The sequence below is a fragment of the Denticeps clupeoides genome, chromosome 3 (assembly GCF_900700375.1).
Source record: "Denticeps clupeoides chromosome 3, fDenClu1.1, whole genome shotgun sequence".
Lineage (NCBI taxonomy): Eukaryota > Metazoa > Chordata > Actinopteri > Clupeiformes > Denticipitidae > Denticeps > Denticeps clupeoides.
This window is the reverse complement of record NC_041709.1, coordinates 31,603,884-31,619,161: the sequence shown is the minus strand read 5'-3', so window position 1 is coordinate 31,619,161 and position 15,278 is coordinate 31,603,884.

The window sequence follows — 15,278 nt, the reverse complement described above, 5'->3', positions numbered from 1 at the left end:
TCTGTGGCCACTGAGTCCGTGTGGTCCATTAGTGGCGGCGACGTGTTGGTGAGGCCTTGAGCCCGGGCTCTCGTCGTGTCAGCGCAGCGGCGTGGCTGCGTCTGCGCGGTGTTTATAGACCGCGGGCGTTGCGTTAGCGCGGCAGCAGCGGTGACAGAGCGCATTAGATCCATTTCCACCTCTCTGGGCCGGGCCCAGTCCTTGCAAAACGACCTTCATGAGCGCGCCTCCGGCTCAATGAGTACAGCGACGTGAGCCTGTGGTAGTCTGTGTGAGTGTGTGTGTGTGTGTGTGTGTTTGGTCAAATTGTCTCTCATGGTCATTTTTCCATGTAAAGCGGTGAGGTCATCGCAGCATGAAAACACGAGAGCAGCCGCCACAGAGGTGGGGAAACGCGGGAGGAGAGAAGCCGCGGTAATTAGATCTTCCTTCAGGCCGACGATCAGAATCAATGAAATGACCTGGGCTACGCTTCAAAAGACATTTACATTTACAGCGTTTGCCGGACTCATTTATCCAGAGCAACTTATATAAGTGCTTAAAAATATCCATCATTGAAATCCCTTATTTATAAAGTAAAGTAAAGTGAAGTGATTGTCACTTCACAATGTGCACACAATGAAATTTGTCCTCTGCATTTAACCCATCACCCTGAGTGAGCAGTGGGCAGCCATGACAGGCGCCCGGGGAGCAGTGTGTGGGGACGGTACTTTGCTCAGTGGCACCTTGGCGGATTGGGATTCGAACCGGCAACCTTCTGATTACGGGGCCGCTTCCTTAACAGCTAGGCCACCACTGCCCCTATTTGGTTCAGTAGGACCTGTAATAACCATTATCTTAATAACTTTTAAATAAATATACATAAGAGCCCTATTTAATCTAAGGCCCTGTCCACACAAGATCGCTATTCTCCAAAATGGGTTTAAAACTCAGGAGCGTGATCTGAAATAAGTTGTCATCTCCATGCCTGGCCTCTAGTTCTCCACAGTGAGTTAAACATGGTGTTTGCTCTCCTGCCTTGTCCCTTCATTACAAATGCCCGTCGTAGAGAGGATTGTTTTACGCGTGGGGTTACAGGTTGGAGGTTGAGCTAATACGTTGCGCAGAAATACCCGAGTTATGGAGAAAAACGTTCTGGCGTGGATGGGGCCTAAGGTCTCGCGTTTGAAGCTCTCCAGTAACTCAGCTGTTCGAACATCTAGTGGAAGTTCATTCCACCACCTAGAACCCAGACAGAGAAGAGTCTAGATGGATGTTTCTCCATCACCTTGAGTGGAGCGGTGCTGGAGGATCGGAGAGATGCAGTGATGAGAGGGTGCTGCTGACCCTTCCTCGGACTTGTAGGCCAGCATCTGATGTGGGGGCAGATACAGGAGGCCAGCTAACGCAGTCGGTTCTTGCATCTGACCTTTCCACCTCAGCATCACAGCCACGGAATATTTTAACATTTAGCCTTGGCACAAACAAAGAACATTCCGGGCCATTATGTAAACGCTGGTGAAGCTCTGGGAGGAATGGAGAGGGGAGCTGGGTCACCGCCGGGGTGAGTCAGGTGCTGTGGGTTGTGGGGCTCGGTGGTGACCGTCCCTCCCTGCCTGGGGTCCGGGGGACCAGGGAGACCCTGCGGCGTCCCTTCTGACCACATCTGCCCTGCCCCGCCCTGCCACTGCGCCAAAACTGCAGCAGCAGCGTCTGGACGTGTTGTCCAACACTGGAGCACTGAACACATGCTGCTATCTGCACACACACAACACACAAACACGCACACACTCCCTGTTGTCCTGTGTGTGTGTGTGTGTGTGTTTCCCCATGCCAGGGGTGGAATGGAAAGGTCATGTCAGCACACTCTCCTAGGGTGAGTGTCAGCAGGAGTAAACAGCCTGTCCTCTCAGAAAAGAGCAGACGTCCCTCTCTCTCTCTCTCACACACACACACACACACACACTTGTTCTGTTTGAACTGAGTCTCGCTCTCTCTTTTCCAGTGACTCATGTGTTACTTCTGAACTGTGTTTGATGCTGTACATCCTGCACAGGGCTTTTGTGGTTGTGCTGCGCTGTGCCGCATGCTTTAGACGTGTGTGTGTGTGTGTGTGTGTGTGTGTGTGTCGTCCACATTTTTTGGAAAGCTTCCAGATGTGGAATGAATGGAAGTTGGAGGCCATACTTTTTGAACTGAGGTCACATGAGGTGACAAGATTTTCTAAACCTATGATGTCTCAGCACGGGTTCAGTTATTATTTTAAGCAGTTACACCCCTTTTGTGTTGGGACTATTGGGAAGTTGGATTGTTTTTGACCCTGAACCGCGTACATGATGTATGGAAGCTTGAAGATTTTGAACCAGACGTCATTATTCTCTTACGTAAAGGGAACATGAATGAGGCTTTACGGTGTACGATGTGCATTTGTGCGTAGTGATGCTGCGGCTCAGTTTAGGGCATCTCCTCCCTGCTGACGACCTCACTGCTTGCTCTCTAACTCTATCACAGGGGGTGTGTGTGTGTGTCTGTGTGTTATGTCAGTGGCGCCTGGCAGAACACAGTGTTCTGAGTGTGTGCCCTAAATACGCCGCAGTGAGAGTACACCATGTCTGCTGCCGCGAGACAGTGGCCCGGCTCTCGTAACATGCTGGCCAGATTAAAACACCCCACAAACACACTACTCACACAATATCACAATATGAAGCAGATCTTCATTTATTATATTACACAAGCAATCACATATATCTATATATGTATATGCAAATAAAAAAAAACACACCCCGCTGGTTTTATATATATTTTTTTGGAAGGCCCTAGTGAGATTGGCAGTTACATAATGCAGAGTGTCCCTGCGTTACCGCACGTCTGCGGGACAGGCGGAGGTGGGGCGGCATCAGGAACTGAATTTCATTATCGTCTTTGTGGGAAGACAGCGAGTGAAGCCGATGCCCAGCGGAGCTGCGGGCTGATTAGCGGCCCGGGCATTAGCTGCGCCCTCATGGGTGGGTGGTCTGATATGAGAGCATGAGCTCCGCCCAGCTCTCTGTGTTTATTTACCCACGCCGCTATCGAAAAACGAAAAAAAAAAAAACATGTTGTATTTAGAAACAAACAGTGGCCCCGCCCTCCACTGTCTGCTCCACTTCAGGCTGCCTGTGTGTGTGTGTGTGTGTGTGTGTGTGTGTAACGGCTGGTTTCTGGGCAGGACACACAGAGAGCTGCCCTCCACCATTCAGTTGCTACACGTCTACATTTTATGAATGTAGTAACTACATTTGGACGTATTATGGGTGTCATTCACGGTGTTAATGAATGTGTGCGCACTACCGTGTCTGTGTGTGTGTGTTGTGTGTACTGTTGTAAAGCCGCGTCTGACTATTTTTAGTGTGTGCATATTTGTGTGTGTGTGCCTGCAGTCTGTGTTCTCAGTAGCAGTGTGTTCCTGCTCTGTGAGTGCAGCTGGGGGAAGTCAGGCGAAAGGAGGTCAAACGCTGCGCCGGCTGCCCCCCCCCCCCAAACACACACACATCCCCCCTACACTCACCAATGTGTGATTGAGTCTGGCTGGGAGAGAGTGTGTGTGTGTGTGTGTGTGTGTGTGTGTGTGTGTGTGCGCGCACGTATGACCAAACGTCCACTGGAAACGTGTCTGTGAACCTCAGAAATGTGTGTGTGTGAAGTGCAGAAATGATTTATATAATAGCGTATGCATCATTAAAGAGTGAGTAGAGGGCGAGTTGTAGAGTGTATGAATTAGTGAGGGACAGTGTATGCGTGTATAATCCTGCATATCCTACTAGTGACCAGATTTACTTTAAAAATCTATAAAAACATGACATGCCAAAAATGGCTCTTTGAAATGAGACCTAATTCAGAAATATTAAATATTAAAACCAGAATTTTTCCTGATATTTTAAGCAAGGGTGTCCAAACTTTTGCCTGCCACTGTGAATGCAGTTCCACACTGTACATGTTTGTGTGTGTGTTGATCTGATCTGCCAGCTCCTGTCTGCGTCTGTTGCCTCGACCGTCAGAGACCCTGGAAAAGTGAAGCCACCCACACGCCTCTCGCTCAAGCCTCACACTCGATTTCCTCCTCATCCTCCCTCGCCGGCTGTTTCAGGGACTGAGGTGCAGAGAAGGGTTTTCGGACCAACGTTGGCCATGCTCGGTATTCTTAGCGGTGGCGAGGTGCCACAGGTCTGTACGTAAACATGAGGATTAGGGTCAGTTAATGAGGAAGTGTTTCTACTTTTTAATTTGGAATCAGATGTCATTACCACTTGATGGATGGGATTAGAATAGTTCTAAATGAGCATGGTCTATAGAAGGAGTTTAAGACTTTCCAGTTATGTCCGTGGTATCAATCTCTGGCGAAAAAAAAAAAAAACATTTCTTTCATGCTTGAGCCATAAAATATACTGGGTCAATAGTGTTAAGTACAAACATCCCACAATGCACCACGTTCTATAAATCCTCTCCGCCTTAAGCAAAGCAACACTCACTGAGCATGCAGTTGGCCTGTATATATGTGTGTTCATGCAAGCAGTGTGGAAAATGCATTCATTTGACTGTGTGTGTGTGTGTGTGTCTGTGCAGTCTGGCTTTGTAACATAAATTGTATGTGTAGTATACTCAAAATACACACCCTCTTTTTCATTGTGTTGCAGCATGGAACCATGATATGATAAGTGAGTGGGCTTTTTGTACACGAAAAAAGAATGTATAGGAAGAAATCCACATTATTCACAATCCTCACAATGCATTCTCTTTGAGCATCCATGACAGCATTTTAAGAAAACACAGAAAATAAAATAATATCATCCACATGTAAGTAGTAAAAAAACAATTTTTGGTTTTTTTGGCACCGTCCCCACACACTGCTCCCCAGGCGCATTTCATGGCTGCCCACTGCTCACCAAGGGTGATGGTTAAAAGCAGAAGACACATTTTGTGCTGTGCACAAAACCTTGTTTAATTTAACATTAATTGTGCTGCCTGGGATGTATTTAGTATGTAACTTTACGGATAGTCTCTATCAAACAGCTGTTGTTGATTTAAGTCCAGCTTTACAGGTATAAAAATCTAATATGGACTACAAAGCACCGATGTACATCACACTGGACAAGAGCATCTCTAAATGTCTGTGGCAAGAGATAAAACAACCAAGAATGATATTGTCAATTACATTGAACATTAAAGGCCAATTATGGGCTGTTGATGAGGTGGTTTTTCTTTTCTTTATAATTGGCTCCATGGAAATTTTGCTGTAAAAACATTTAATAGCAAGGCCTTATACCTGAACTGGTGAGGCTGCTGTTGGTTGGAGATTCATCATTAATACCCCTCATCTTGTCATACAGCGCATGTATGATGACATAAAAGGTTTACCCCCAACCCTTTTAATCACCGAACCTTTTAGCCGAGAAGCTATAACTCAGCCTCAAGTGAGCAGGGGATTTGTGAAAATGAAATTTAAAAGCCATCAGACATGCATTATAGACACATTGGGCCCGGTTTTCATTGCACGCAGTGCATTGGGTGTGTTCACCAATGTAACATCAAGTTAAATTTAAAGGTTTTATTTAAAGGCAAGGGACTGAACGTTATTATATCCACCACCATGCATGTACTGTAGATTATTGGCACTTTAATTCAAGAATTCTGATACAGACTCATCTAACATAATGATCCATGAGCTGTTTAGCCAAAACAAGCACATAAATATCATTAATATAATTAAATGAAGTGTGGAGATATTTATTTCGACATAACATATAACATAACACTTGGCAGCACAATTAAGTATTTTTTTATCGCCTCCATCTCTTCGTTCACACTTCATTACACCCGACACACACTCAGTCTTATTACCCTTTCCACGGAGACCAGCGTCCCAGAAACAGAGCTAATTTACCCTCACACACACACACACACACACACATACATTTTCACACATATACTGCACATGCACATGCAGACACTTGTACACATGCTGTATGGTTACATATTCTCACCTTCAGGGCGCTAAATATCAGTGATACAACAAAAAAAACTGCTCAGAGAGAAAACATGCATTTCTCTTAGACTAATTGGAGAAATCCTGTTCCCATTTCCGCAAACTCTTATGGCGCAAAATTAATCAGTAATGTGCATAAATGCTGACCTAATCCACCGCACTGAGCCCACCTAATGCATGGAGTGTTCAGGAGCATGTAATCTGATTGGGATTCCCTATACTGCATATGGATATGCATGTGCGCGTGGTGAGTAAATATAGCCAACCTGAACCGATGCCCTACTGACCCCTCACCTCTCCCCGACCTCACATGAGGAGCACTGGGATGCGCACGCTCCACCACCGCTGTATGGATAAGCTGAGCCGCATGCATCCGAACTGGGGTAAGGAGATGAAATGCAAAAGGTGCGTTTTCAGCTGACCCCATGCGCGAAGCTTAAACGTAGCTTATGGTTTATGTGGATTTGCAGACGTCAACACAGAACGCACCAATTCCACGCGGCTCACACTTACGTGAAGGTGCAATGACAGATTTGCTGCCAGCGGTTTAGAAAAGGCTACTGACATCACCAATCAATGTTTATCTCAAACGTTTGCATCAGTAAAAGGTGAGTAAGTGAAAGTGTTTGGGCAAAAACGGATGCGTGCACACCCAAATGCACATTGTAGGATTTGTTGTAAAAAGGACAAAATCCCACTCATCAAGCTGATAAAGTGATGAATGCAGAAGGACATCCATTCTATAATTGAAGGGTGGGTCCCCCCCTCAGCAGCTCAGGGTGAGTGTCAGGTTAAAACTTTCCCGTTGCCAGAGGACATTGAGTATAAACAATAGGACATAGGACCATTTACATTTAACTTACATTTTTTGCCACAGAATTTAGTGGTTTCGGTGAGAAACGTGGCCGTGTCAACCAATTAAAAGTTCAGCACCACAGACAGCTCCATATTGTGGAACGGGCGTCTGGACCTGCTGACAGATCCAGATGAATGAGTCCCATTAATAGGCATGTAGAGCATGATATTTTGCTGAATGGCATTTAGTAACTACACTGTGCCCACAGGTCCTATTTGAACTCAAGAGCAGTTACATCAAAGTTTTATAAGGCAAACAATGCTAATATAATGGGTGGTAGTAGCCTAGTGGGTAACACACTTGCCTATGAACCAGAAGACCCGGGTTCGAATCCCACTTGCTACCATTGTGTCCCTGAGCAAGACACTTAACCCTAAATTGCTCCAGGGGGGACTGTCCCTGTAAAATACTGATTGTAAGTCGCTCTGGATAAGGGCGTCTGATAAATGCTGTAAATGTAAATGTATATACTTCGCAGCATGTTGCGATATATACTTTGCATGCAATTTCCCACTTGTGGGACTAATAAAGGTTTATCTAATCTAATGTTAAATGTTGTATTTTGTGTATTGCATTAATTCAATGTTTGTGTCTGTATGTGCGGCACTAGGCTCTCAAAACCAGTGTTTTGTGGATTATGCACAACGCATTGCAGATGATGATGATGTGTGTGCGCGCGTGTTTGTTTACTGTGTTCCGAGTACATCCTGTTTGTCGGCCCCCTAGTTCCTGCAGCTCTTCTGGGTGGCACCTCGGTGTTTGTGGATTATCCCCGCAGTTGGTTCAACACGTCAAGGTGACGTTTTCAAAACAATGGCTCCCCCATCACTTAAATCTACAGATTATCCCTCCATAAACCACAGGCAGATTACCTGATGCTGTTACGCAGGCCTGTCTGCTCTTGCCATTCCCGCTCACCTTTACCCTCCTCCGTTCTCAGCCCCAGGTCCACTGCCAGGGTGCCTGTTCTCATCCGAGGGATTTCAGTCCATAATCTGAGCAACGGCATGGACAGGAATCAGTAACGTTACCCAGAGGTTTCTAGAACGTCATTGCATTGTAGCCAATGCAACAGTTCAGGTGTTATGCTTGTGGTTTTAGTGGTGGTATTGTGTATGGATGTGTGTGTGTGTGTCTGTGTGTGTATGCAGGGATTAAAGAGAATCTAAGTGGATGAGATGCTTTGCTGATTGTGTGTCCCTGCCAAAGCAGATCAGTGCTCTCTCTCTCTCTTTCTCTCTCTCTCTCTCTCTCTCTCTCTCTCACACACACTCTCTGATCAGAACAAACTGTTCTCTGTGAGAAGCCAGGTTACTTCCCTCAGCTCCCATTCTGAGTCAGGTCAGGTCAAGTTGGACTGAGCAGGGTGCAAGGAACTCACATAATTGAGTTCTCGCTTGCTTTTTATTGAGGTTTTATGTTACCTTCTTTTGCTTTTTATGATGGGGTACTTTTGAATTATTAATTTTTGCTATTATTATTTTAAAGGTGAAGACAAGTGAGTTGCAGTACTTCATGGATTATGACCTCATAATTAACTTTTCATCTTGCATCTTAGTACACAATTAATAAAAAAAAATAGTTATAAAGATTAAGAGAAAGTGAAGTGATTGTCACATGTGATACACAGCAGCACAGCACACGGTGCACACAGTGAAATTTGTCCTCTGCATTTATCCCATCACCCTGAGTGAGCAGTGGGCAGCCATGACCGGCGCCCAGGGAGCAGTGTATGGGGACGGTGCTTTGCTCAGTGGTACCTTGGCAGGTCCAGATTCGAACCGGCAACCTTCTGATTACGGGGCCACTTCCTTAACCGCTAGGCCACCACTGCCCTAATTAATCTAAGTATGTTAGTTCAGTGTTATACAAAACATAGCCATCTTCTGCCAAAGCAAATTTTACATCATATTGCACCAAATAGAGAATGATTCCGTTCTACGACTAAATCCATTGCTATATTAAAAGTACATTTTGATTGGTGTGCAACAAGGAACAGTACACGGCCCACTCATTTTCTTTGTGATGAAGCAAATGTTCCCAGAAATGCTTTCTTGAAGAAACAAAAATTCCTGTGTGGATGTCTTCTTAAGAAGATTAACTGAACTCTGCTGACAGAACGTCAACTGAGAGGTCATACCTAGGCCTATAGGATCAGTTGTCAATGATTTATTGTTGAAATGTAGTCAGTGGGTCCACATGTGTTAAGTGAGTTTTGCCTGTATTTAATGCCTTTTAGTAAGATAAGCATATATCTTCTCAAAAAAGCTAAACTGATCCATTATGGTATTATATGTCTTTCTAGGCACAACTAGGGAATCTTTTTTGGAAAGGAAAACAAAACTGCAAATAAATGCTTCATGGACCATGACTGCCACAGGGCTTCTAATGAATGGTGATTTTCAACATGCTTCATCAGACAAGAAAACATACAAGCTATGGCTCTAGCACTGTGTGAGAGAGTGTGTGTGTGTGTGTGTGTGTGTGTGTGTGTGTGTGTGTGTGTGTATTTGATTTCCATGTGACTGGAAGGAAATAGGCTTCATAAATGATTTAGACATTACAAACCCATGTGTAGGGTTTGACACTAAGCATAGGTGACAGTTGGTCATGTGTGAATATGTTTATGTTACATTAGTACCACTGACCAAGCACAAGCAGTGTGTGTATGTGTGTGTGTGTGTGTGTAGAAGTGTGAAGCCCAATGTTAGTTTCACAGGTTTGTCTCACACAGTGCCCGACATGCCCTGTAAATGAAATATTCTGAAACAGCAGAGTGTCTTGTGACAAGGAGGGGGTTAAAACCTCCAATTTGACCAAACATCATCTTATAATGGAACAGAGGCTAGCAAAGGTCAAAATACTGCTTGGGTGTGTAGCCAATTAGGCAATTAGGAAAGGCATGGATTAGCGGTGTTTGACCTAATGCCATGTCATGGTCAGTCATATTCAGAAGCGTGAGGTTTGCTAACACAAACGTACTTCTGTACTTCTCCTTACTTAATTGATAGTAGTATACTAGCAACTAATAAAAACAATTTCAAACAGTTCTATTACCAAGAGTAATACAATAAAAACCGAACAAAAAAGAAAATATATAAGACTTGAAATAATATATATTTATGAATAAAAACCTTGTGTTGGTCATATGGAAGTAGGAAATATAGTGTTTTAACATATATACAATTCACACCTTGGTGTAGAAGAGTTTAACTCTAATTATATGTGCATTCTATTTGGGCATGTGTGTTGATGTTACATTCATGTTGAGCCTTGTCAGTCTAGTGGCCAGGGGAGTGTTTTCTCTTGGCTGTGATGTGAAAAGACGTCAGCTAACAAAGGAATAGAGGTCTTAGTTATTCATTCTTGCCACTGAATTATTCAGCAAAGGTTAATCTATGGTGGATTGACTGCGTTGGAGCCAATTTGCCACTTAGGAAGGGACGGATTAGTCGTATTTGACCTGATGACATGCTGTTCTGTCCAGAAGCAAGTCATCTCTACCAGGACAAAAATGGCAGCACATGGTGCTCGTTGAAGTCATCCAGCAGTGGAGTACCCATCTAAAAATCTACTTGAGTAAAAGTAAGAAATTATTTGATTTAGAATTTACTTTGAGTAAAAGTTACTTTACTTTCATTACTTGATGTAAAAAGGTTATAGATCCAATAAAGTACTAGTTGTTTTATTCAAGTTTTACGTGTTATAAAAATAAATATATCAGTTGTCAGTGACTGATATAAGAAATGAAATAAAATGTCCTGCCCCACAGAATATTACAGTACAGACCTGAAGATCTCTGGATGGCAATTGGAGGCAGACTCCATTTGTTAAACTATATTTTTAAGAACTTCAATAAGTACAGTTTTAAAAATATAAATAATTAAACATAAGTCAACCTAAATAAAAATTGGCAATAAAACTCCTCTCTCTCCATCACATCTCATTCAATCTAGCACCCAGCACCCAGGAATTATTTAAAATTCCCTGCAGTCCTTTACTTGAACTTAACAACCAAAAACATCAATAACAATAGTTACCATTACATAGTTGTTCAGAGTGTCTTTACTGATAACAGACCTTAGTTCAGTTACACAATGCATCCAGTGAGCAAAGCACCGTCCCCACACACTGTTCCCCGGACACCTGTCATGGTGCCCACTGCTCACCAAGGGTGATGATTAAAAGCAGAGGACCCATTTCGTTGTGTCATCGTGTGCTGTGCTGTAGTGTATCACGATCACTTCACTTTCACTTTTCCCACATTTTTTTATGTCACAGCCTTATTCCAAAATGGATCAAATTTATTTTTCCCTCAGAATTCTACACACAACACCCCAAAAGTTCCATATCCGACCGTCTGAGCTTCCACTCTTTGAATGGCAAAGCAGAACGGCCAAAGCACTCTTTTTATACATTTTATACATATACACCATTTCTAGCCACTGCCAGACCATAGACATAAGACCATAATCTTGCAAAGTGAAATCTTCATAATAGGAAACCTAAAATTTAAGTTAAGCTTTTCAGGATTTTCATAAGCTTAGTTAATTTTCTGGTAAATCTACATTTACATTACATTTACAGCATTTATCAGACACCCTTATCCAGAGCAACTTCAATAGTTACAAGGACAGTCCCCCTGGAGCAACTTAGGGTTAAATTTCTTGCTCAGGGACACAATGGTAGTAAGTGGGATTTGAACCTGGGTCTTCTGGTTCATACGCGAGTGTGTTACCCACTAGCCTACTACCACACCGAATTTGACTTCTTGTGTGTTTTTTCCACATTTACACAGAAAATTCAGAACACATTGTCATGAAAAGTCATGGAAATTCTTCCATGTGTAAAAATGTGTAAGTCACTTGTATAGTATGCAAAGTCATAAAGAAGTGGACCTTTTTTGGATTTGGATTTGGATGTGCCACCCTGGACCCAAGGATTGAGGTGAACGTTGATGCTGTACGCTTTGGCACAGTAGTGATAATTGCAGTACAAGCAGCTTAAGGACCCACCGCCCCCACCATACTAATTCACTCTACCCAAACCAGATCTTTCCATTCCGTGATGGACGACTCCGTTTTCCATTACATTAGCAAACAACTTGTGCCAACTATGTATTTTGCTCCAAAATAATTATTTAAACTGATGTTTATGACAATAATGTTTTAAAATTTCAGAATTTGAATATTTAAGAGCAAGGCTCGGGCCCATGGAAGAAGGCGGCGATGAGTGAGAGGAGCCGACAGCCAGCGGGCAGGAGCCCTGGAGATTTTCCGGGCCGGCGCCGAGCCGCCAGGCCATGTTTGTGTACATCAGATGGGCTTTTTGAGTGAACAGTAAACACACGATGACCCATCAACCCCTGGGTGTGAGAATTTTTGGGAGAGTAGCATGTTGTGCCACAGGGGCAGCACCCAGTCTTCTGTGGCAGGGTGGAATGAAACCTGAAGAAGCATTATGTCCTTCCCACAATGCACTTCATCCTTTGGAAGCCTTAAAATACCAACATGGCCAAATAGGCCAACATGACCGTATTTTACATGCATTTAAAGGACCAATTTATTATATATACCTTGTCACATGGGAAGCTGTGGCATTTAGGGTGTTTGGTGAAAGAGATGTTTAAAGGTGCAGATTAAGAGGAGGATTTCATTGAGCCTTTACGTCAAACACGGTTAGGTGGTAGCGAGCTCTGATGAGACACGGTCATCGAAACACGTACACGCACACACACCCCCTCTCTCTGACCTTAAATAGGTGTGATCTGAGATAGTGTCTCTCAGAGAGTGAGCGCACATTAAAAATTCATCCAGCCAAGCGTCTGGTCTAGCCAGTGCTGAAGACAGGGTTTTAACTGCTGTCACCACAAAGCAAAAGGCAAGTTGAATGTGCGCACACACACACACACACGCGCGCACACACACGCATGCACAGAAACGAGGGAACAAATGACAAATGACAGCTGCGGTACTCTTGTCCCTCCACCCTGAGGGCCAGAGCTCCCAAGAAGACCAAAAAACATGATCTAACTAGATTGGTCCAAACATAAATATGCAAAAGCGGTTAAACATATGCAAATAGTTTTGTGCTGTTTGCTGCACGTCTATTTGGCCTGTTTTCCTCGTGCGTATTAAACGTTACTAACAGCGTAATCAGAGCCCATAGGTCGTTCCTTTCAAACCCGTTTTTTTTTCCGTTTTTCACTGGTTAACAGGAATTAATGAAAAAGCTAAAGCAAATATGATTGTGATAATATATCTTGAAACAATCCGTTGTTAATTTATGAGAATCATAAATTAACAAGACATGAGTAGTGTGTTTATGAATTTCCCTATACTCAAAGTCCAAAAAGGCCTCTCAGAGTCATCAACTGTGGCAGAAATATTTATATTGTGTTATTAATAATTCACTTCTAATCGGTCTGCAGATTTTCCATCCCTTAATTGAATTATTAACAGAGGATCTTAATTTGTGATACTTACCATGATTAGATCAGAATATGCTGAGGTTTTAAAAATGCAAAATTTTATTTTATAGTTTTACATGGGAACACATAGTTTCACACATAGACAAATTCCTGTATTAATATATATAATTAAAATGAGCCTTTTTGCATATTCCAGCATATCTGTTGAATTTGAGCAATTCATGTAGAGCATATACGGTGCTTTATGTAGTTATGTAATGTGTGTGTTTTGTCCTTCATGCCGCAGTTGAGGCTGTAGTGACTGGAGCTGTCTCCTCAGTGATTGGACGCTTCTGCCCCCGTCCTTGTTTTGACAGTCAAGGCTGATTCTTCTCACAGTGCTCCGGTATTCAACTGGGTGTTTAGTCATGTTGCGGTTGTGGGTATGTAGGTGTGTTTGCACACACGTCCATACATGTACAAATATGTGTGTGTGCTTGTACACATACAGGAGAACAGTCTCAGTAATCAGTCCCCCTCTGAGCCTACATTAGCTCTCAGCATCGGCTGTCACTTTGGGTGTGTGTCATAGGGCGGAGAGTGGGCTGTGTCGCGGCACCAGCACTCACAACACACACACACACCCACACACTGTTCTGTCAAAAATAAACACATCTGCCCATAAGACTGCTGCCTCTCTACATTTTTGTTTTGTGCACTTGTTTGAATTTTTTTAAATATGTTGCATTGTTGTTTACTTTTTAATGCGAGAATAAAATCAAGCAGTAATGTAAATGTAGGACTGTCACTTTCAGAGTCAATGTATGCAAACTTAATGAGGAATGGGAACGAGGAAATATAGGCCACCAGAGAAGAAAGTAAAGGGTTCATGCAGCTGCATTCATCTAAATGCTAACTGTGCTGTCACTCCCAGGGTTTTCTCGTCCACTTTCATTGTCCGGGCGTAGCTGCGTTAGAGCTGTAAATCTTGACCCGAGACAGAGTTAGGTTCGGGCTCAGCGTCTGTTATTTTAGTCGGGTTGGGTCGGGTCAGTCAGCAAACACAAACGTCCGGTCAATAACATCTATCCTTTTTGTATGGCTCGCTGATTGCAAATTTGTTTTGGTGGTCGGCAAAGTGTTGTACGTTTTTTAAAATTGTTTTATTAAAAGTGAATTTTTTTATGAAATGTTCATTTGATTAGCAAATCTCAGCCACTGTCGTCACGTAATGCGTTTAAATTATCGTGAGAGAGATGCAAAAATGGATACTGAGGAGGTGAAACGGAGGCTGTCCTCTGACGATTACGTTCTAAACCCACTTGTTTCCTTTCCCTCTTAGTCTAGTGCTCATAGCATGCGTTAAGAAAGCAGGTTCGGGTTGGATTCTGTTGGGTCGTATTCTGTCCAGCTCAGATATGGGTTTTGGCGAAATTCTGTCGGGGTCAGATTCTGACAGACTCAGATCGGGTTCAGAACGACTGCATAGCTGCGTAGCCCAATACGCTGCACTTGATGCACAATACAGTGTCAACTTGACCCCAGCGCTCGCAGAAAGTCCTTGCAGACCTAACAGGACACAACAGACTCCACGATGGTCCAATGCGCTGCGATGGCCTCATAGGAAAATTACATATCATTATTATTATAATTAGTACATCTTAATAGGCTTATTAAGACACATTAATACAAACCAGTTTTAAGAAACACTTTTTTCCAGCCGTTTCCTGGATGGACGCCGCCTCAGTATTTGCCTATATTGCCTATGCCACAGACTGGCCACGCCATCACCTGCTATGCTGCAGGAGGAGTTTATATTTCAGGGGGGGTGACTTCCCACCTCATCCCCCCTCAACTCGAGTACTGATGTTAACACCCAACTGGGCTGTGTATCTCAAGTCTGATTGCGAAGGCTGTTATGGCATGGGGGAGGGGGGTCACTACCAATAAGAGTTGCAATCTATTTCTGCCCCTGATTACACTGCTCAGAAATGGAATTGTTGCATTTTCAC